Source organism: Ictidomys tridecemlineatus, chromosome 7 (genome assembly GCF_052094955.1).
Source record: "Ictidomys tridecemlineatus isolate mIctTri1 chromosome 7, mIctTri1.hap1, whole genome shotgun sequence".
Lineage (NCBI taxonomy): Eukaryota > Metazoa > Chordata > Mammalia > Rodentia > Sciuridae > Ictidomys > Ictidomys tridecemlineatus.
The window spans coordinates 40,895,595-40,919,156 of NC_135483.1; the positions used below are offsets into that span (position 1 = coordinate 40,895,595).

A 23,562-nucleotide genomic window follows, 5' to 3' on the forward strand; every position below is an offset into this window, starting at 1 on the left:
TGTCCTCTCTTTTTTAATTTATGCTACCTGGAATTTTTCACATACTTGAAAGTAGCCATAAATTCACTTTGGAACAAAGGAGAGTGAGTATAAATATATTCATATTGGTATTAATCTCTACACAGAAAGAAGCAGAAGTTCAATTAATTTATCTAACATATAACATAAATCACAATAGGTATCTGGGCACAGTGGCACACGCCTGTAATCCCAGTAACTTGGGAGGCTGAGGCAGGAGGATTGCAAGTTTGAGGCTTGCCTCAGCAACTTAGTGAAGTCATAGGCAACTTACCAAGACTCTGTCTTAAAAAATAAGAAGGTCTGGGAATGTGACTCAGTGGTAAAGTGCCTCCAGATTCAATCTCTAGTACAAAAAATAAACAAACAATAAATCACAGGTATATTATCTATTACTGGATAACAAATCCCCCCCCTCCAAAATTATCTTGGAACAGCAAATATTTATCTCAGTTTCTGAGAATTAGGAATTCGGGGGCAAATTAGTGGCTCTGGCTTAGGGTCTCATGAGGTTACTGTCAAAGTGTCAAGACTGCAGGCATATAGACACTCAGCTGGAGTTGGAGAATATGCTTCCAGCTCACTCACATGGCTATTGGCAGAACATCTCCATTTGTTGCGACATGGGCCCCTCTGTAGTTTTACCCACCACATGGCAGCTAGCTTTCCCCAGTGAGTGAGCTCAGAGAAACCCAGACTGAAGCTGTCATGTGCACATACAATCTTGAAAGTGAAATACAATCACTTCTGTGTTCTATTACTCACACATATGAACCCTGGTAAAATATGGGAGGAAATTCTACAAGAGTGTGAATTCCAGCGGCAGGGACCACTGGAGGCCTTCTTGGAGACTGCCAAATATAGTGAATAAATAATGTAACTAAGCCTGCATGATACTGCCTTAACAAAGGCACTGGATTTAAACATGCTCAGAAAAAATAAAAAATAAAAAAAAAACATGCTCAGGTTTGGCACCCAGAGATGCTTCAATTTCTTTCATCTTGAAGACTAGGGAGATGAATGTCAGCAAGTGTAATGCTTTGTGATTCTAGTTTTCTTCCTCCAATCCTGCTTACAGTTGCCAGTGCCACCACAATTTTATCCATACAGCTTTGTGCAGCCTCACAATTTTATTTAATTACTACTAAAGGTAAGCTCTATTTTGAACCTTAAGCCCACACTAAGCAATTTAACATTTGGGTACTACTAAGAAGTTAAAATAACAGCTAACCTAATACTATGTATGTTTACATTCTTTGAATGTGGTAGTACCAGAAAAAATTGATTAGAATTTTACTTCCTTGTACTATTTAAGTTTATGGGAAATTTCTGCGTTTAAAGGATTAAAGTTTTTGATGATTCTCCACCTCCTAAGAGGAAATTATCATTGTAATGGGAGAACCCATAAAGATATTTTTTATGGAGCATATTTTTACCGCATTGCTGAATTGTTGCCAGATTTCATCAGGGAAATAGATTAGAGAATGATGTTTTCTTGGTTTCAGGGAACTGTGTTTGGGTTTCAGACCACAAATCATGACTCACCAATAAATGACCTGGATAAATGAATATAGGGTCTCGTTTGCTACTGGCTATCACGTGACCTTTTTATGATTCTTATTGTATTTTGTATCTGGAAATTCTATTTTTATTTGAAATATGTATAAATCAATGTCACCATAATGTTTGAACCCAACCCCAAATCAATATCTTAGCTGAGAATTTTTTTGAACAGTGGTGTTTACAAAATATTATAATTTCAGTTTAAATTCTATTTGCTTATGGCTTTTGAAAGTTCTTATAATTTTCTTTATGCTTCTTGGACTTCCTTCCAGACCCTGCTATGGTATGCCAGTTTGGAAATAAGGTGATCAGTTTTGTCTAGGGAGAGAGCCTTATCCTAACATTTGACTGACTTGTCTGCAAATTAATTTGATAAGTACATTAACTTTGTATGATATTCTGCAAATGGAGAAAAGAGTAATATTCAATCTCTATGCCTTTAAAAACTTGTAGTATAGCTGCTGGATGAACATTAACCAGAATAATGATGACTCTATGTGAAATCACAAAATGCTTGAGAAGCAAAGAGAAAGGGACTACTTCTGCATGGGTAGTGGAGGGGACAAATGTCAGGGAAGACTTTTACTTGGATCTGTGGTCCCCAAATGATCTCAGGATACTAATAGAATTTTCACTGATTTTGGCAGAATGAAGGGTGGTGGAGGAAGGAAGCAGTGATTTAAAAAAAATGTACAAACTAAATCCCACAAGTGAGCTTTTTGATTTAAAAAATTAGCCTGGGCCAAGTGTAGTGGTGCATGCCTATAATCCCAGTGACTCAGGAGGCAGAGGCAAGAGGATCAAGAGTTCAAGTTCAGCCTCAGCAAAAGCAAGGCACTAAGCAACTCAGTGAGACCCTATCTCTAAATAAAATACAAAATAGGACTGGGAATGTGATTCAATGGTTGAGTGCCCCCTGAGTTCAATCCCCTCTACAAAATCATCATCATCATTTTCTTCATCATCATCATCCTGAAATTATATTATTTTACTTTATGAAGTCATAATAATTTATATTATAGTGTTTTCTTAATTGCAAAATGAAAATTGGCAGCCTCATATCCGTTCACATTTTTGTGAATTCAGCCATTTGATGGTCCTTCAAGTCCAAAATATTAGGAGCCTCATTATGGATGATTACTTGTGAGCTGGGGTTGGAAGAGACATACTCCTGCAGAAAGGAGCTTCTTGGATTGGCTGCCCGCTGCTTAACCATATCTGTATTAAGAGGAAATTAATTTGCAAGAAAGGAAAAATTTATGCTTCCTTTTTACAACTGGTTTTGAATGTTTTTCTTGTATGCATCTAGGAAAGTGTTGGGGGCAGGTGAGAAGCAAGAGAGAAAATCTATAACCAAGTAGTGGAGAATGTGAACTGTATATGGAAAGCAGTGTTGCCAGAGTGGAAACTGATTTGGGGAGAACATTCCCCCATAAAATCTTACACAGTTTAAATAAAGTTAGGCTTGATGAATATAAGCTTTCCACTTATTTCTATGTGTTAGGTAAAAAATAAAAAGAACCTTTGTATTTAGGACAAGTTTTTGCAAGGGGAAGGGAGAAAGAGTGAACCATTGGATCTGTGTGTTAGCAAATCGCAGTAATAGAATCTTTAACTGGGCCACACTGAATGCTGGCTGTGCCCAGTGTCCTCATTCAACTCCCCTTCAGTACAAAGCTTCTCATCTATTTGCATGTGGATCCCTCTCTGGAATTGAACTATATTCATAATTTTGGGGAATGTGTCATCTCTGAAGAAGGGTTCAAGGTGAACCCCAGAGACTTTTTTTTGCTGGTTTTTCTGCTTCTTAAACTTATTTTTATTGTTCTTATTAGTTATAATTAGGATGTATTTTGACATATTATACATATATGGAGTGTAACTTCTTATTTTTTATTTTTTAACTTGTTTTAATTATACATGACAGTAGAATGCATTTTGACACATTGTACACAAATGGAACACAACTTCTCATTCCTCTGTACATGATGCAGAGTCACACTGGTAGTGTCATCATGCATGTATATTGGATAATAATGTCCATCTCATTTTACCATCCTTCCCATCCCCACACCCCCTCCCCTCCCCTCACTCTCCTCTGCCTGATCTAAAGTTCCTTCATTCTTCCCTACCATCCCCCCACCCATTTTGGATCAGCATCTGCTTATTAGAGAAAACATTCAGCCTTTTGTATTTAGTGAGACCCTAAATTGTCTTATTTCACTTAGCATGATATTCTTACTGGCAAATGCCATAATTTCATTCTTCATGAAGGCTGAGTAATATTCCATTGTGTATATGTACCACATTTTCTTTATCCATTCATCTCTTGAAGGGCATCTAGTTTGGTTCCATAGTTTAGCTATTGTGAGTTGAGCTGCTACAAACACTGACGTGGCTGCATCACTGTAATATGCTGATTTTAAGTCCTTTGGGTATATGCCAAGAAGTGGAATAGCTGGGTCAAATGGTGGTTCCATTCCAAGTTTTCTGAGGAATCTCCATACTGTTTTCCAGAATTGTACACCAATTTGCAGTTCCATACAAAGACTATTAAAAGGCTGAGCAGTATCGAAGGGATATTTAAGAAGATTATAGGGATTCCTCTACCACACCGCAGGGGTGGTGACCTTATTGGCACTCAATCCATCTTGAGTTTCTCCCAGCATAAGCACTTTCAGAAGTGATCGAAGATTTCCTTGAAAGTTTGCCAGATAATAGTTGTAAATAACAGGCTTCATCTCTACTGTGCACTTGGATACAATCACTGTGTAGGGCCAAGCATGAGGGCTCTGAGGTCAGACATGCTCCATTTGAATCCTTGTTCTACCTCTTATTCTTCTTACAACGGTCTAGTCTCAGCCTTGGTAAACCTCAAATTCCTGCTGTCTACAATAGAGATAATGGTTCTTACTTTGTAGGGCTCTTGTAAATAAGCATATGGAATAAACACAAACTACTATTCTTCTTATACTTTTTATTTCTATTATTGCTGTTTCCTTTCTCCTGTCCCCTCTCCTTTGAATCTGGATGGTCCAGATTCATGTGAACCATTGTTTTTTAAGATTCTTTGCAACTAAAGCATCTGTACAAGAACAAAAAAATCTGTCAATGTTTACAGGACAGATCACTTATTTTGACTAACTCATATATTTAAGCAAATTAATCAAAACCTTATATTTCTTGCCAAGTCATGTAGATACATGTTAAATATTTATGCAAATTATACATTCTATCAATAATCCTTACATCTCCATCTCCCCATGACCTTTAGCAAGTCAGCAATGGAAATTTTGGATGGAGGTGAACTAGCCAGTGATGAAGAATGAGTCTACTTAGTTCCTGATTTGCAAAAAGTAAGAAAAATTAAAAATAAAAGAAAAAGAAACATGTTCTTCAAAAAGTAAAAGAAACATGGCCTAAAGGGGTGCAATCATAACCTGATCTGGCACACTGAGGAATGTGTTGAAGGCTGTCTGCCCTGAAATGACCAGCTGAGCTGTTGGGTTGAGAGACTAAGAAGGCTCCTTTTATTCTATTCATAGAGCACAAGAAGCATGTTTTGTAACTAAATTAAATATAGGTGGAGGAGTCCCAAAGTTACATTTTTTGTTGTTGTTGCTTTTTGTTTAGAAAGTTTGTTGGTGAGGATCTGGGGGAAAAAACTACACTCAGATGTTGCTGGTGGTACTGCAAGTTGGCGCAATCCTTATGGGAAGCAATATGGAGATTCCTCAGAAAACTTGGAATGGACCCACCATTTACCCAGTTAGCCTACTCCTCAGTTTATACCCAAAGGACTTAAAATCAGCATATTACAGTTATGCAGCCACTGTAGTATGTTTATAGCAGTCCAATTCACAATAGCCAAACCGTGGAAACAACCTAGATGCCCTTCAACAGATTAATGGATAAAGAAAATGTGTTATTTATACACAATGGAATATTCCTCAGCCTTAATGAAGAGTAAAATTATGGCATTTTCAGGTAAATGGATGGAGCTGGAGAACATCATGCTAAGTGAAATAAGCCAAGCCCCAAAAACCAAAGGCTGAATGTTTTCTCTGATATGCGGATGCTCATTCACAGTAAGGGGGTGCTAGGGAAAAATAGAGGTACTTTGGATTAGGAAGAGGGGAGTGAAGGGAGGAGAGGGGGCATGGAGGTAGGAAGGATAGTAGAATGAATCAGACATTATTACCCTACGTACATTTATGACTACACGACCAGTGTGATTTTATATCATGTACAAACAAAAGAATGAGAAATTATACTCCATTTATGTACTTGTCAAAATGCATTCTACTGTCATGTATAATTATTAATTAGAACAAATTTTAAAAAGTTGGGAAAAGTTGAATTGGGCTAATGTGGGAAAACATTGTTTTTAGTTATTTATTCATTCATCCAATAATCATTGTACACCTGATGTGTGTGTCCCATATTGTCCAGGACATTAGAGATAAAACAGGGTAAGACCGTGTTCTCATGGAACTGGTTGCCTGCTAGGGGAAATGATACAGAATGAATTCTGTAGGAATCCTACAATGACCTTGCCCTTTGTGGCATAGGGACTCCCTGAGGGTTGGCCCTGAACACTGTGTTTAATATTTGCTGAGATTATCCAGGTGCAATGACCACAGGACTACAATCCCAGCTACTCAGGGAGAATGAGACAGAAGAATCACAAGTGCAAATTTGAGGCCACCCTTGGTAACTCAGCAAGACCCTGTTTCAAAATAAAAACTAAAAAGTGTGGGGCTGGGGATGTGGCTCAAGTGGTGGCGCGCTTGCCTGGCATGCGTGCGGCCCGGGTTTGATCCTCAGCACCACATACAAACAGGGATGTTGTGTCCGCCGAAAACTAAAAAATAAATGTTGAAAAACTCTCTCTCTCTCTCTCTCTCTCTCTCTCTCTCTCTCTCTCTCTCTCTCTCTCTCTCCCCCCCCCCTCTCTCTCTCAAAAAAAAAAAAACCTAAAAAGTGTGGAGTGTAATTCAGTGGTCAAACACCCCTGGATTCAATTCCCAGTACCTCAAAAAAAGAAAAAGTAAAAGAAAATTCCCTGAGACTTAGGGGGGTGTGTGTGTAGTTTTGTTACACTGATTACTAAACACTAACTTCCATTAAGGCAGAGTATTTTTGACCTTTCAAAACTGATTTTTGTGGCTGTGGAGATCTATTTTTGTCTTGCTTTCTCAAGTTCATGTTCTTTGTGGTAGTCAGCAAGGAAAATACCACTATAATAGAATAAGCTTTATGTTATCTGTGATATCCCACTTTGAGATGTTGTAAAGCAAACTTTTGATTTGCCTAATGTTGTTTTGTGCTTTAACCTACCTAGGGTTTTGCTCTAATATACTTAGCTTTCACTATGCCTTCTTAAGTTTCAATGCCAATTTTAATGAGGATTAGCAAGCTTGGATGAGATGAAAACCCAGATAATATTACACATGCTGGCTGATAAAGTCATGAAAATGACCTGATTTCTGTAAGCTGGTGGTTTATAAAGGAGGAGAATTGGTTTTGACCTTAACCTCACCTTTACCCCTTGTTTAAAAAACAACATGTGTTAAATCAAGCACAGCATATTAGATATACCATTTCAGCTGTAGAATAATATATCAAGTCAACATTTTTTTTTTGGTACTTAGGGTCTCTTAAAAACTGAGTCACATGCCCAGCCCCCTTTTTAAAAATTTATTTATTTTGGAGAAGCGTCTTGCTAAGTGCTTAGGACCTCATTAAGTTTTTGAGGCTGGCTTTGAACTTGGAATCCTTCCCAAGCCACTGGGATTACAGGTATGTGCCATCTCGCCCAGCTTGTTTTTAACTATGGATATATTATATTACAGTTTGGAACAACTATTCTCTTAAATACCACCCTCAGTTTATTCATTAATTATGGTAGGAAATAGGTATGTTTACAATGGGAAGATCTCGCAGATGTCACTATTACAGATGCCTAACATCATCAATAAGGGTGATGATTGGCTGGCACTTTTCCCGGTGAGATGCAATGGGTATGTACAGCACAAACTAGGTAAACTTATTGCCAAAGAATGTCTAACCTAAATCTGATCATGAGGATACAAGCAGACAAATTCAGATTACAATGTAGAGCAACTGGCTTGGACTCTTCAAAAATGTCATTGTTGTGAAAGTAAAACAAAATAAATATATAATAAATAGATAAACATGATGGTTGGATGATTGGATGCTGGATTCAAAAATGAAGGAAAGGACATTTGAGATGAAGGGATGGAGGAGGGAAGAAAATGTCTGTGAAGGGGATTTGGGGGTCAATTGAAAAATTTAAAGATAGTCATTTTTAGTAGATATTACTTTTGTGTTGGTATTGAATACCTTGAATCTGGGTGTTAGAAAGGATAAATGAATACCTTCATTCTCAGGAGATAATTGCTGAAATATTTAGATGTGAAATACAACTTTCAAATGGCTCAGGAGGAAAGTATATACCTGAATGGAGAGGAAGACAGGGAAATAAGCAATTTGGCAAGATGTTAGCTAGTGAATCAGGATGAAGGGAGTGTATGTACTCGTGGAATTGTTACTTAAACTTATCCTGAAGGTCTCACTTTTTTTTTTTTACAATGGTGGAAGATGATAACAAAAATCTATTTGAAGGAAATTATAGAAATCTAGAACAAAGACAAAAGATGTGAGAAAAATAGAGAGGAACAACTTAACAGGTAGCCTCAGAAGAATAAAGCCCAGGACATGGACAAAAGTTCTGGAAAGGGAATCACAGTGTTATGGTCCCCTGTCTCCTCTGCCATCATCAGCTATGTGCCCATGGCCTGTTTGCCTAAACTCTCTATTCATTTCCGAGTACTGCTGTAACATCATGCCACAAACTGGGTGACTTAACACAGAAATTTATTGTCTCTTAGTTCTGGAGGCCAAAAGTCCAAAATTAAAATGCCAAATGGCCATGCTCTCTCTGAAACCTGTAGGGAGGCATCTTTCCTTGCCTCTGGCTAGCTTTGGGTGGTTACCAGCAGTCTTTGGCACTCCTTGGCTCTTTCTGAATCAGTGTTTTTTATAAGGACACTAGTCCTATGGGACTGTCGACCCTAAGGACCTCATCTTAAGTTTTATTACATTTGCAGGGAACTTATTTCCAAATAAGGTCAAATTCACAGGTATGGTGTTGGTCAGCTTTCTGTCACTGTAACAAAATACCTGAAATAAAAAGGAGGAAAGATTTATTTTGGCTCATGAAGAGGTTTTAGTTCATAGTTAATTTAGGTGAGAGGTAAGGCAAAACATCATTGCAGGAAGTGCATGGTGGAGCAAAGCTGCTACATCATGGTGGCCAGGAAAGAAGAGGGGGGCTGAGATAAATAAAATATATCCAAAGACCACCTCCTGGAGCTTGGCGCTGGGGTGCACACCTGTAATCCCAGTGTCTCAGGAGGCTGAGGCAGGAGGATTGCAAATTCAAAGCCAGCCTCAGCAACTAGCGAGACCCTGTCTCTAAATAAAATTTTAAAAAATGGGCAGGGGATGTGGCTCAGTGGTTAAGTGCCCCTCAGTTCAAACCCCGGCACCATAAATAAATAAACAAACAAACAAACAAACCACCTCCTATTAGCATCATGGGCTGGCTGTCACGCCTGTAGCACATGGCCTTTGGAGGACATTCAGATCCAAACCATAACATGTAGGGTATCAAGGGTCAAATATATCTTTGTGGGGAGACACAAACTCATAATAATCTCTTTGTTTCTCCAACTCCCAATCGTATAGGGGAGGTAAGGGAGTTGCTGAAACAAAATGAACTCTGAAATCCCTTCAGCTGAGTCTGAGATTCTTTGTATCCAACTTCCACTTTCACACATTAGTCAGCTTTGGAAAATTAGAACCCAAGAGAGACTTGGTGAGGAGGGGCTTTCAGGTCATTATAAAACACATAAGCAATATGGACTTTGGAAAGCATAATTCATAATTTATGTCAATTCTTAGCATACTGGGCTGTTTTGTTTTGCTCGGCATAGTCATCCTCTTTGTCCTCATTTTTACTTGTCTGAATGATAGTTAGTCAAAACGTTTCCTAAGCTGAATTGCCATCTTGTTACTCCATAAAACTATAGAAAATGAGTTAACATTAAAAAAACCAACATCTAATGGTTATAACACAAATGATTTCAGATGTTGGACAGGCAGCCAGCTGGAGCAGATTAAAAAGGAAAATCAAGACTCCTCCTTCTGTCTTTGTCCTTCAAGCTAAAAAAAGGCCAGATAAGAAGAGAGGACACTCTGTAATGAATAAAGGCAGTTGTACCTTCAAACCATCCCACCCCTCCTGCTGGGTCTGCTCTGGGTATCTGAAGGAGGAGAGACTTTGAGGCCCTCTGGGGACTTGCAAGCAGAGGAGGGGGGCCATAAATGGAGATAAGGATCTGTCCACACTTTTCCTGATGTCCCTGTGCTTCAAAGAGAAAACTCTGTCAAAGGGAAGTGGGGAATCAGAAAAGAACTCTAGGTCCTATTGTGACACTTGGACAAAGATTGTCGCTTCCCCCTCCTGCATTTCCCACCATGTGATCTCAGGTGGACAGCAAGTGTGTAACCCTGGCAGGGTCGTGCTTCACCTGGGAAATCTCTGACTTGGAAACAGGAAGTGAAAAAAACACAGAGAAATGGAATCTTATCCAAAATTAAATAGTGCTATTTCCCCCCATGTTCAGAAATTTCATAAACAATTTGTAATTTGATTATAATGTTTCTTTATGAAAGCCTATTCTGTCACTTGCTGGCAACATTAGGTAAAAACACTGGGAATTCACACTGTGTCATTATTATTCTGGTCTTTCTTTGCCATTCCTTCAGCAGTGGGAGTTATGGGTTTGTCAGCATTTCCATTATTGCCTCTTATTCTCAAGGCCTCCGTCTTAGTCACTGAAAATTGCATTGCACTGGATGGACGCCGAGAGGTAATTTCCTTTAGTGTTAGAGAAGCTGCATTTTTTTTCTTTAAAGGTAGTGTGTGCCTTTGCAAGTGATTTCAATATCTTTTTATTAAAAATTAATTCATACATATGCCTGAACTCTTCCTTCAGTGCAGATAGCTCTTATTCAAGATTTCGAGAGGAAATCATGGAAGTAAAAGTTGACAAACAGCACACAACTCAAGAAAGAGATTGTGATAATGGCAACGGAGCACAGCAAGACCAGGAAATGATGAGATGAGTGCATGTGATAAGCAGTAGTTCTTTATGTCAAATGTGGTGTGTCACTGGGATTTATAACATGAAAGAGAAGGTGTTATGGGCCAGGCTATATGGGCAATGACCAAACATACTCCGTTTTACCCTGAGAATCCACATCATGTAAGAAATACTTCTCCCCTGGGAAAGCCCACCTCTGTACCCATTAATAGTTACCTAGCATAGCATACTTGGCAACACAAAATAGCAATTCTTATAAAATATAAATCTATTCTCTTTGGTTTCCATTTTTCTTGGGCAATGTACCTTATCAGAGATTATCTAGATCCTAGTACTGAACTAGGATCATTTTGACCCTTTTCCCTTCTGCTTGCTTGCAGCTATGCCAACCTGGAAAGTCTCATGGGAAATACCATGTATTCATTGCATTGTCTCACTATCTGGCCAGTCCAGATTCTTTACCTGCTTGCTTGCCGCTACATCAACCCAGATGTGCTTTTTGCCTTTAAATATCCTAAAATGCTCAGACTTGGGGCTGTTCCTTGCAGAAACAATTATGGGTCCTGCGGGAGGCAGTCACTGGCCGGCTGGCTAAATAAAGACTCTTCAATTTGGACAAAACTGGGACTTGATGCATTTTCTGAGAGACCTACCCTATAACAAGGGCAAGAGAAGACATGGTCCTGAGTTAAGAATTAAAATTATAGGTATTATATTTGTAGACATTGGAATCTTTTCATTAAATCATAGAATTTCACTGTTGGAAGAGACACCAAGCAGCTTAAGGATTCTGGGTATCAGCAATTTGCACTGAGTTCAACAAAATGGGTCTTCTGTTGGTCCCATTGGGCTCACTCATGTGGTGTAGTCAGAAACTGGTTGATCATGAATGACACCATTCACACATTGTGGTGCAGGGGTCTGCAGCTCCAGCAGGCTACCTCAGGCTTCACTGGCTACTGGGTTTCAAAAGCAGCTAAAGAGGGCAACTCCTCATGCATGAACTCTTCTAAACTTCTGTTTGCTAATGTGTCATTGGCCAAAGCAAATCACATGGTGAAGCTCACATGCAAGGAGTTGAGGGGATAAGACTCCATTTCTCTGTGGAAGTGACAGCAACATAGAGTTTTTAGGGAAGATATGGGGATTTAGAGGGTGAAAGGATCATTCCTCATTTGGATGTAATCTTAGAGCTCATAAGGGAGAGTAACTGAGCAGGGACATGGGCTGAGCTGAGCCTACTTCTGGCCCAGACAGGACATGGAAGAAGAAATGGGCCTGGGCAAGCATTTGGACCTTTGATGGAACAATAGGAAGGACTCCCAATCCCAGAAGGTCAAGTTAGAAGAGGCCTCATTCTGAAGTACACAGCAGACATCTCCTAAGCCTCCCAGAGTGAAGTGGAGGAAACCAAGGGAACTGAAGTTCTATAGAGAAATGTTTTTAAATGACCATTATCTTGATGCCATTTTAGTTTCTGGCTGTTATAATTCCTTGAGGAAAAGGAATTTGTTTCCTATGGATGCTTAGCTTTTTAACTTGGCTCCAGGTAGAACTCTCAATTGTTGTTTGGTTTTAATGTGTTTTAATCTTCCATATAGATTCTCTTTTATCTTTCCTGTCCTTATCATCTCAATATTTTATTTACCATAACAAAAGATTCTGCTTTCCTTATTTGACAGGTCCCCCCCAAACCCTCCAACCCCTACCCTGAGCTGGAATATTTGCATTTTTTTTCAGAATTATAAATTAAAGTGTAAATCAATGAGATCAAAGCCCATCAACTCATCTTGATCTAGGTGTATAAAGCATAGATTTTATCCTCAGCCAGCACATAAGTGAACTCAGTGATGCTGATAAAGAATGTTACAACAGGGGAGCTGGGAGCTCTAGATCAGGCTGGATTACTCACTTGCAGACTGAACTCAGAGGAAGCCCAAAGTAAAGACCATCTGTGTTGGATTCTATTTATTTCTTCTAGTCTGGAGGAGGCCTTAAGAGAACAGCTTGGCTGGGCAGGGTGGCACGCGCCCGTTATCCCAGAGACTCTGGATGCTAGGCAGAAAGATCACAAGTTCAAGGCCAGTCTCAGCAATTTAGTGAGGCCCTGTCTCAAAGTAAAATATAAAAAGAGCTGGGGATGTAGCACAGTTGGAGACCACCCCTGGATTCAACCCCCAGTATTAAGAGAGAGAGAGAGAGAGAGAGAGAGATTGGAGGTTTATGTATGTAGCTCTGCATAGCTAGAAGATTGAGAAAATGCAAAACAGGATAGGAGTTCTCTTCTAACTTAGATAATACATAAACACATGAGCAGCAGCAAGAGCCAAGAGATTTGAAACAGTGTGACTATTCTGGATTTCTTGGAAGAAGAGAATGTGGAGACAGTTGAGAACCAGGATCCCATTGGATTAAAGTGTGTGTGGTGGGGGGAGCACAAGGGGCTCATGCCCCACTTTCAGTTTGGACATCTGAGAGGAGCTCATCTCACCAGGAGAGGCAGCAGATGAGCAGAACTGTCAATGTAATGTGGTCATGCAGGGATTCAGAGTTAATGATAAACCTTTCAGTTTTCCCACATCTTGCCTCTCCTATCCAGCCTCCACATACATGCTGCTATCCAATATAGCTTCAATCTTGATCTACCCCTTATGTGGCTTCCTTCTGACTCAGAATAAAATCCAAGCTCCTTAGCAGGACATTCCAGACTTCTCATGATGTGGTCCACACATACTGATGCTCTTGCCCACCATGAATCCTTTGGCTTTAGCCCGGGTGCCTTTGTGCATGCTAGTGCTACCACTTAGATATATCTTTTTACTTCTCATTTCTATGTTATTTTTTCTGACACTTATATTAATAAGGTTTTCTACTCTTACATGCTCTCCTTGATTGCCCCTCTGTCCCCTAAATGAGAACTACCCTTTCTTCCAATGTGTCCCATAGCCCTAGGGAGCTGGCAGGGTATAGCTTATATTTAGCTCAGTGGTGGTGAAAAAAATCATGATCTCTGGACTCCCACCACTTGGGGATGTCCCCCCAAGACTCTAAGGGACTATTTGAATACTTTTATCCCATTATTCAGTAGTTACTTGCTGTTTATCTGTAGTTTTTCCCACTGTTTCTCCATTTGGTTATTCCTGTCTTCAAGCCTCTGTCTGTTCATCACAGCCTGCTTGACCTTCAGCAAACTGAAAAGTACTGGAAGTACTTTGCAACTGTTTCCCAAAGGACTCAGATGTGAGTTCATTAATCCCAGTTGCTCTTCTTCCAAATGGTATGACCTTGGGAAAGTTACATATCCCATTTGTGACTGTCTCGGTACTTAGAGGTTGGGGTAACAAAACCTATTTGTAAAAGTTATTGAAGTAAACTATTAAGAAAAGGACTATAAATGGGGATGAAGGAGGATATAAAGGAAGATTTGTGTCATATGAATGTGAGAAATAAGTCACATAATAATGATAATAGTAAAAATAACTAGAACCATTTTCCATAGCTGTTACTTGCTAAGTTATACCGTTATCTTATTAACTTCTCCAACCCTTGTACCTATCATACAAATAACAGAACTGAGAGATGGGGATGTAGCTCCATGGTAGAGTGCTTTCCCAGCATCCATAAGGCCCTGTGGTCAATTCCCAGCACTCTTAAAAAAAAATCCCACAAAAACCCTAATCCTAACAAATAATAGAACCAAGACTTAGGAAACGAGGTACTGGCCTAAATAGCAGAACTGGATATCAGAGCAAACCGTAGAAGCTAAGCCTTGGCATTTCTATGCCCATCTCAGGAAAGCACTGGTAGCTACTCTTCTTGTCTTCGCTGTCCTTATTTGACACTGGTTCCTAATAACCTGGAAGATCTCAGGCACAGTGGGGACTGCAAAGACCAGAGGAGGAAACCAAATCAGACATCCAACAGGGCTGGAGCAGAGCAGGAGACAGGAAATGGAATGTGGTTTGGAGAAGCACAAACCAAGCTAGCCACAGGGAGCTAACACACCATGAAGAGAAAAAGATCAGGAGAGAAAGAAAGAGAACTGGAGGCTAAAAAGCAGCGAGGCTGATGATGGACAGTAACTGAGATGCTGTGCTGTAATGTGATGAGGCACCGAGCAGCCAAGGCTATTCTGGGCAGCAGTCGCTGGAGCTGTTGACATACTGAGAGGTCCTGCTCTCTTCTTCATGGTCACAGAGGTGAGGCCGTGGAAAAGGCACCGTGTGGGTGCATGTGTGTGAGTGTGTGTGTGTGTGTGTGTGAGAGAGAGAGAGAGAGAGAGAGAGAGAGAGAGAGAGAGAGAGAGAGAGAGAAAGAGAGAGAGAGAGAGAAAGGGAGAGAGATTGCACATATATGCATGCACACACACTCCAACTTTGATACTGAGCCCAATGAAATGTCCATGAATCTTTTTAACTTTCTTCCTCTCTAAGTTTTACCTTTATGTTTCCTAATGTCTGTAAGAGAAATTGTGTGCAGATTGCATTTATAGATCAGAGTAGATGGGCAGGCAGTAAGAAACTATAAAACATAGTACTTGGAGCTGGGTCCAAGTTCCAGAACTCTCTTTAGTCCAAATCTCTGTTCTGTCTAGCCCATTTGGAGGCAATATTGTTTAAAGACAGGAATTGAGATTTATATAGGGCCACTCTTTTTCTCTGACATAAACTTAATTATTCTACCTACGAGTCTATTCCTCAACTGCAAGGAGTACTACCTTAGGGATTGGGGAGGAGATGAAATGCAGGAGAGTTGCTCCTGGGCAGAGTGGTCCTTGGTAAGTAGAGATCATTATTTCCTTTCCACCTGTCCAAGGGCTCATAGGAGGGCATGGCAATTTGTTGGTGGGCTTCTTATTCAGATGCCTTTGATTTTTGATTAACCAGACATTGTACAGATTGATAGATGGACAAATTGAAATCCTATTAGAAAAAAAGAAAAGCCAGCCTGAAACCTTTCTTCTAGAACTAGAACAAAGTGACCCCAATCTTTGGGAAGGTAGATAAATGGGTTTAGAGATGTACCAGGCTTTAGAGCCACATTTCTGTGAACCCCGGGGCAAAGCACCATCAGGAGGGTCCTCACACATTGCTCAGTGGTGAGTCTGCCATCACCAAACCTCACTTCCCATCAGGCCTCCTAAGGCTTGGTAGCACCATTCAAATATTATGTAGCTCTCTTTTCCAGCACACAAAGTAAGGAGAAAATTGGGTGAGGGCCTTGGTGGGGTTCGTCTTTCTCCACCTTTTTTGCGAGGACTTTCGCATAAACTTTTTTTTTTTTGGTCATTGTTGTTGTCACTGTGACCAGAAGAACTGACAAGAACACTTTTAACACAGCAGTTTTTTATTTATTCTTTTTTAGCTATACATGACAGTAGAATGTATTTAGACATACCATACACACGTGGAGTATAACTTCCCATTTTTGTGGATGTACATGATGTGGAGTTACACAGGTAGTGAATTTATAATATGAACATTAGAAAGTTATGTCTGACTCATTCCTCTGTCTTTCCCATTCCCATCCCCCCTGCCCCCTCTTCCAATCCAGTGAACCTCCACTCCCTCCCATTGAGAGTTAGTATCTGCATATCAGAGAAAACATTTGGCCTTTGGTTTTTCTGGGATTGGCTTATTTTATTTAACATGATAGTCTCCAGTTCCATCCATTTACTGGCAAATGCCATAAAGAAAAATGCTTCTTTATGGCTGAGTAATATTCCATTGTGTATATGTACCACATTTTTTTATCCATTCATCTGTTGAAGGGCACTTAGGTTGGTTCCAAAGCTTAGATATTGTGAATTGAGCTGCTATAAACATTGATATAGCCATGTCACTATAATATGCTGATTTTCAGTCCTTTGGGTATATGCCGAAGAGTGGGATAACTGGGTCAAATGGTGGTTCCATTCCAAGTTTTCTAAGGAATCTCCATACTGCTTTCCATAGTGGTTGTACCAATTTTCAGTCCTAGCAGCAATGTATGAATGTATCTTTTTTCCTATATTACAGGAGGTAAAGTTTATTTTGGCTTATGGTATCAGAGTCCTCAGTCCATAGATATCAGACTCCAGAGCTCTGGGCCCAAGGTGAGGCAGGACATCTTGGCAGAAGGGTATGGCAGAGAAGAGCAGCTCAGGACATGGCACCAGGAAGCAGAGAGAGAACCACACTAGGAATAAAATATAAACCCCAAAGGCATGCCCCCAGTGAACTCTCTCTCCAACCACACCTGGATTACCACCCAGTTAATCCATGCAAGTGGATTAATGCACTGATTAGGTTAAGCCTCTCATAACTCAACCATTTCACCTCTAAGCTTTCTTGTATTTTCCTCACACATCTTTTGGGGAACATATCAAATCTAAACCATAATAGACTTCTGGAAACAGGGTGGTTCTGGGCACTCTCAGTAACTGCTTTCTGGGAGAAGGAAAGGACATTTCTTATACCCCAGCTGGAAGCCCTCTGGATCATCTAGTGCAGCATCTGGAGGGTTCAAGAACTAACATCATTGTGTGTTTGTCAGAGGTGACCCTACCTCACATCCCAAGATCCCTCAGTCAGAGCTCTCCCAGTACACAGCCCTAGGTGAACAGGGTGCCTCCAAGAGTGAGTTAGGGAGAAGCTACAGAGGATCCTTTCTTTCTGAATCCAAGCAGGGAACATCAGAGAGAGAAAGTTATACGCTATTATCTTCTATCTGCAGAACTGACTAAGCAAAATTACAAGCTTGCCAAGAGGAATCTTTCTCCTGATTCATGAACCTGAAATCTATTCTTGCAGCATTTCATTTAATCAATAAAATGCTTACATGCTGTGTTTTTCCTTTGTAAGCAGATAAATTTTTCCATAAACTGTTCTAAAGGACTGTTACTTTTGAGTTGAGTGCAACCCTTTATAAATGACTTTCATGCATATTGGAATGTCGATAGTGTAACAGCCCCTTTATAAGTGTTTATCGATAAGAATTACAATGGAACCTCTTGATAAAGAATGGGGATGGTCTCCCCTCTCCTTAACCCTTGTTTTCACCATTCAGCCTGCTTAAGAAGCTGTTCTCATATTCCCTTCTTTGAAAACTTCTTGGCTTAATTTTATCTGATGGAGATACTAAATATTTTGCCAGTTTCCAAGGAGACTACCAGATAAGGCAAAATTGCTGCTGCTCAGGCTCAGTGTTGAGAGGTGTGTGGGTACATCATATTGCCCAGAAGCCTGGCATCCCCAGAGGAGCACATAACCTAAGAAGCTTTGTGATCCAGGTGAGTTACATAATCTCTCTGGAGATCAGCTTCCTTCTTTGGGCAGTGGGGATATTCACAACTGCCCATCCTATCTCACACAGCTGTTGTGGGGTTGAAATACATCATGTCTGACAAAGACTTTTGTAGAGGCTACAAGCCACAGAGATGCAGGAGGTGATTAGGCTGTTGTGACTGCCTGTCCTTAAATGAAGCTAGTCTAGAGGATTTTATTTCCCCAGTTGAAAAATATCTCTTTTACCAAGTTAAAATGGTCAAATTGTGTCAAGGGCTATGGAACTATCAATTTCTCAAAAGGAAACAGTATCTCTTGGAGACAAATCTGAAATTTCTCTCTGTACCCACCAGTATGGAAAAACATTTCTAGATACCGTGTCCTTGGATTTGGAGATCATTGCCCCCAAACATCTCTTTCTCTGAACATTTCTTCAGAGCTATTCTTCATCTACATGGAGCAAGTCAAGGTGGAGTTCAAGATCTTGCAGGATGCCAGACACAAAACTTGCTTGTGGTTGAAGAAGATTTCAGGAAAGTTGCAAGGGTTTGAGGGAATGGAGCTTAGAGACTTTGCCATATTGACCAGTATATTGAAGTTAGAAAGTTATGTAAGCCAAACCCCTCATGTTAAGATGAAAAATTATGGCTTCAAAATAGGTAAGTAGGAGGGCATGGTGGCACATACCTGTAATCCCAGTAGCTAAGGAGGCTGAGGCAGAAGGATTAATAGTTCAAAACCAGCCTCAGCAATTTAAGGAGGCCCTAAGCAACTCAGCCAGACCTTGTTTCTAAATAAAAATATAAAAAAGGGCTGAGATGCGGCTCAGTGGTTAAGAGCCCCTGGATTCAATCACCAGTACCAAGAAAAAAAAAAATAAGGTAAGTAAACAGCATTGGTTCATGGGTTAAGTAGTGATTTTTGCAAACTGAGCCTTTCTGATTTCTTGCCCAATTTTCTTCCCATTACATTATTATTAACACAGACAACTCCCACGTTCCCAGCAATAGCTATTGTTTATTGAACAATGGGTCTGTGTCAGTGTTGTTCTATTCACCTAGATTCACTCATTTAATTCCTGCATAAACGATGCAGGCAGAAGTTATTCCCATTTCATAGAGGAGGACAATGAAGCCCGGATATTTTAATTGCTTCTCAAGGTCAGGGTACTCATTTTATATCAGCCCCCAAAATAGAGAACATGAAGGAATGTGTGTGTTGCTGTCACATGCAAAACTGTTTCTGCATTTTTTGTTTTTAATTCAGAAATAAAAGATCACTCTTTATTCCAAATATCAAAGGGTCTTAGAAAATACACTCTGGATTGAGTGGTTGCCTGACTTAGTGTTGAGCCAGTTAACTGGAATGAGGAAGTGAGGCTCCTACACCCTTCCGCATACCAAGCTTTCAGAATTCGACATGAGTCATAAGAGAAATCTGCAGGCTTTTGGCCACTGTAGAAATACTCATTTCCCCAACTGCTCAGCAGCACAACATTGAGACAGACTACTTTTATGTAGTATGAATGTTAAAAGTGTTTTTTTTGGTCTTAGTGTTGCTTTTAACATAATGAAACTAACCTTTGCTGCCCTGTTGGAGTTTCATTCTAAATATTCTACACGCGGGCCTTTGCTCCTCTTGCTTAGCGGGAGTTAGGATGAGAAACTCACTAGGCCTAGGATCGTCAGCTGCCAAAATAAACTTGCTTACTCTTTAATCTCTGTATCATATTTTGCCAACTTTTATTGAAAACCATAACTCCTCTATAAAGCCTTTCCACACTCTGAACAAGTTATAGAGCATGAATTTTCAAACTCTGAACATGCATTTAATTATGATTCAAAAGATCAAAGAACATTTTCCAGAAATTCTAAATTCTAACATCCCTAAAATGTTAATTTTACATTAAACAATGCCATGAACAAATGTCCCAAAAGCACCCGGAATAATTTCCTGAAATTTCCCCAGTGCAAAATAAAAGAGAGGACCGCAGTCTCTGAAATGAGTCAAGACTCCTCAAGCTCAAATGGAAATTTGATGAATGGGTAAGAATAAAACAAAACAAATCTTATGAACACAAGTTCATATTTGATTATTGGTTGTTAGTGGCATGTGGTATATAGCATTCCTCAGAAAGAGGATCATGATGTTCATTCAATGGGACATTTTAAAAGGAGAATGGGCTGTGGCAAGTGTTTTCTATACCCTCTCTCCTGCTTGCTTCAACTCTCCCACTTTCTGTCTAAGTGTTCTTGTATCCATCCATGCTTAGCATTTTGGAAATTAGGACTTGAGTGCCTATCCCATGCTAGGCCCTTGGGATCCAAAACTGAATCTGCAATGGTTCCTACGAGGAGTCCTCTGTCTATTAGTGGAAATAGACCTCTTGGGTCCAAAAATAAGATGTAATTCTTGCCATAATGGAGAATGAAGTGGAGCTCAGGTTGTATGACTTTAGGGACTTGGGGATGGATTTGCTGACTCCTAAGTAGGACTTTTTATTTATTCACTGATTTTTTGATACAGAGCATTGAACCCAGGGGTGCTTAACCACTGAGCAACATCCCTTTCCCTTTTTTATATTCTATTTAGAGACAGGGTCACACTGAGTTGCTTAGGACCTCACTGAGTTTCTGAGGCTGGCTTTGAACTTATCATCCTCCTGCCTCAGCCTCCCTAGCTGCTGGAATTAGAGGTGTTTGCTACTGCACATGGCCTAAGCTAGACTTTAAAGACTGATTAGCAGCTAGCCAACCAGGGGAAAAAAAGGGGACGGGACATGCCAAACAATGGAGACAACAAAAGTCATAAAGGTATGAAAGGTCAGGTGAGTCTAGGATAGTGGTATTGGTGCAGAGGAAAGAGAAAAAGGAAGGCTGAACCATAGACTGAGGCCAGATTTTTAAGGACCTTGGACTCTAGGGTAGGAATTAGGGACTATAGGGAACTGGTAACCAGGAAAAGTTATTAAAGGAGGGCCTGGCCTGCTCAGATACATGTTGGAAAGATAACTCAACTAGGAATATTAAGGGCAAGTGGAAAGTAGGGAAAGCTGGAAGCAGAGACTCATGGGAATCATAGAGATTTTCCCAATATATCAGGGGTTTCCAGAAAAACAGAATCCATAGGATGTGTATGTATACACACATACACACACACACACACACACACACACACACACACACACACTCAGAGAGAGAGAGAATGTGCAAAAGAGAGTTGGCTTATATAATTATGAAGTCTGAGAAGTCCTGATCCATATCCAGGAGAGCCAAAGGCCTGAGAACCAGGAGAACTGATGGTAAAGTTCCAGCCTGAAGTGAGTCTAAAGGCAGGAGAAGACTTATATCCCAACTTGAAGACAGGCAGAGAGAAAGAATGCTTTCTTACTCAGCCCTTCTGTTCTATTTAGGTCTTCAGCTGATTGGAGGATGCCCACCCACCTTGGGAAAGACAGCCACTTTACTTAATCTACCAACTCAAATGTTAATCTTGTCCAGGAACACTCTCACAGACATACCAGAATAGTGTCTAACCAAATATCTGAGCAACCCAAGACCCAGGCTAGATGACACGTAAAATTAGCCCTCCCCAGTCTCCGACACGGGCACTCACTGGTTTCCTCTATCTGCTTCCAGAGAGATGTTCTCCAGAAACCAATGAAAACTGGGTCTGGGACTCCTTGCATGAGGTCCTGCTACTTTGGGGACATAAGGGCCACCTTTTGGCAGGTGTACACACTTACTGCTGAGGATCCTGCTCTTCTGGCTTCAGCAGGTGCATTTCCACCCCGCCTTGCATGGTCAACTCTGGAAGGTGCCGCTGACTTTCTCCTCTCTGTCTCTTTCCATTTACAGCTGTCTGTACCAGAACAGTGCTAGCTTTGCCTTCCTCTCTCTCTACTCTCTTCCGGTGAACTCCTGGTTACTCTCTAAGACTCATTTAAGGCCTTTCTTCTGTTCTAGAATATCACAACATCATTTTCCTCTCAGATCTAGGTTAAGAACCATGCTCATGTGTTTCAAAGAATCCTGGTGCACCTCCATATTTGGCTTTGTCCCTCTGTGTTGTAGTATTAACCATACTGTTCAGCATTATCAGCCAAGTACGTACCAAATGCTTTATATGCATGATCTCCTATAATCCTTGTAACAGTGGCAGGCACTCTGGGGAACCCCATAATACCACAAGAAATCTGTAGTTCAGAGAGGAGAGGTAACATAACTTGCCCAAGGCCACAATTTGTAAGTAGAAAGCTAGGATTCACAGCCAGGCAATTGGACTCCTATACCTGTGCTCTTAACCCCTGTGCTATACAATTTTGAGTTTCTTTCCCCCCAGTTTATGTGCATTGTCAGAATAGAATGTTCCTCATCTTTGTATCCAAAGCACCTAGCACTATGCCTGACATATAGGGGGAAAAAGATTGTTGAATAAGTGCAAATTAGTGAATGAGTAGTAGAGGCAAGGAGTCAAAGGGAGAAGAGAAAGTGGGTGGAATGATGGCAGAGTACTCCATAAATCTTGGGCAGGTAGCGAGGAAGAAAGAAAAAAATTCATTATGGAAAAAGAGACAAAATTGAAGAGAGAGAGAGAGAGAGAGAGAGAGAGAGAGAGAGAAAATGGAGAGGTCTTAATCACATTTCTATACTGAATTAAAGGAGTCAACGAAGAAATGAAGATGGAAAGAGTGAAGACATAGAAAGTAAGGGATCACCCAAGGAGACAGGATCCAGCATGGAGCTTGGATAATGGAAGCCAGCTCTTGAAGATCTTATGTACATTCTAAATTCAAACCTTCACTTTGTAACATTTCTCAAAGGATGTATCTCCCTGAGCATACCATTTAGAAATTGTGTGATCAATATCTGTTGATGGTTTCATAAGTAAACAAAATAAAATCGCATTAACCTAATCAGCTTGTTTGGTCCTCATTTGCAGCTGCTTGTAAAAGTCACATCTGAAATGTGCGAAGTCATGAGACTGTGCTGGCCACAGAACATGAGAACGTCGAGAGAACTAGAGAAGAGATGGCCTGAAGCCCTCATAGTGCAAGGAGGAAAGTGGAGCTGAGAGAGAACGAGAGAGCCACCTAGGACCACAACTATGGAGGGGCAGCAAAGTTGTGCCTGAGCCCAGAGACTTCAGACTCCTAGGCCAGGATTCACCAAAGCCACCTTTAGTTATTTGCCATAATAAACTGCACACCAGTATCAAGTCAGGTAGAACCAAGAGCAACAAATCTTAGCTTGTCGAATTACCTTGAAAATCTTGTAGTGATTCAAGAGAGTGTGTGTCAAGCACCCGACATGGTATCTGGACCACAATAGATGCTCAAATGATGGTTGTCCATGGAGTGATTCCACATTGGACCAACCCAATAAACAAATATATTTGTGCACACACATTTACCTGCATCAAGATAAAATTATCTAGGTAAATTCCATTCATTCCATCCAGATACATGAAAAAGTATCTTTGATTGACTTAAAAATGAATTCAACAGTCATAGATTTTAGTTG

General features: G+C 40.3%; 1 long non-coding RNA gene across 2 annotated transcripts; it reads left to right on the forward strand.

The window, feature by feature from the left end:
* The first annotated feature begins 14,579 nt into the window (after positions 1–14,579).
* On the forward strand, positions 14,580–23,447 carry LOC144365454 (uncharacterized). Of its 2 annotated transcripts, none has more exons than XR_013423910.1 (2): positions 14,580–14,974; positions 22,982–23,447. It is a non-coding gene; the product is annotated as an uncharacterized LOC144365454 (long non-coding RNA). The 2 variants fall into 2 exon arrangements; XR_013423909.1 differs by lacking the exon at positions 14,580–14,974 and adding an exon at positions 17,796–18,045.
* Positions 23,448–23,562: the final 115 nt, after the last annotated feature.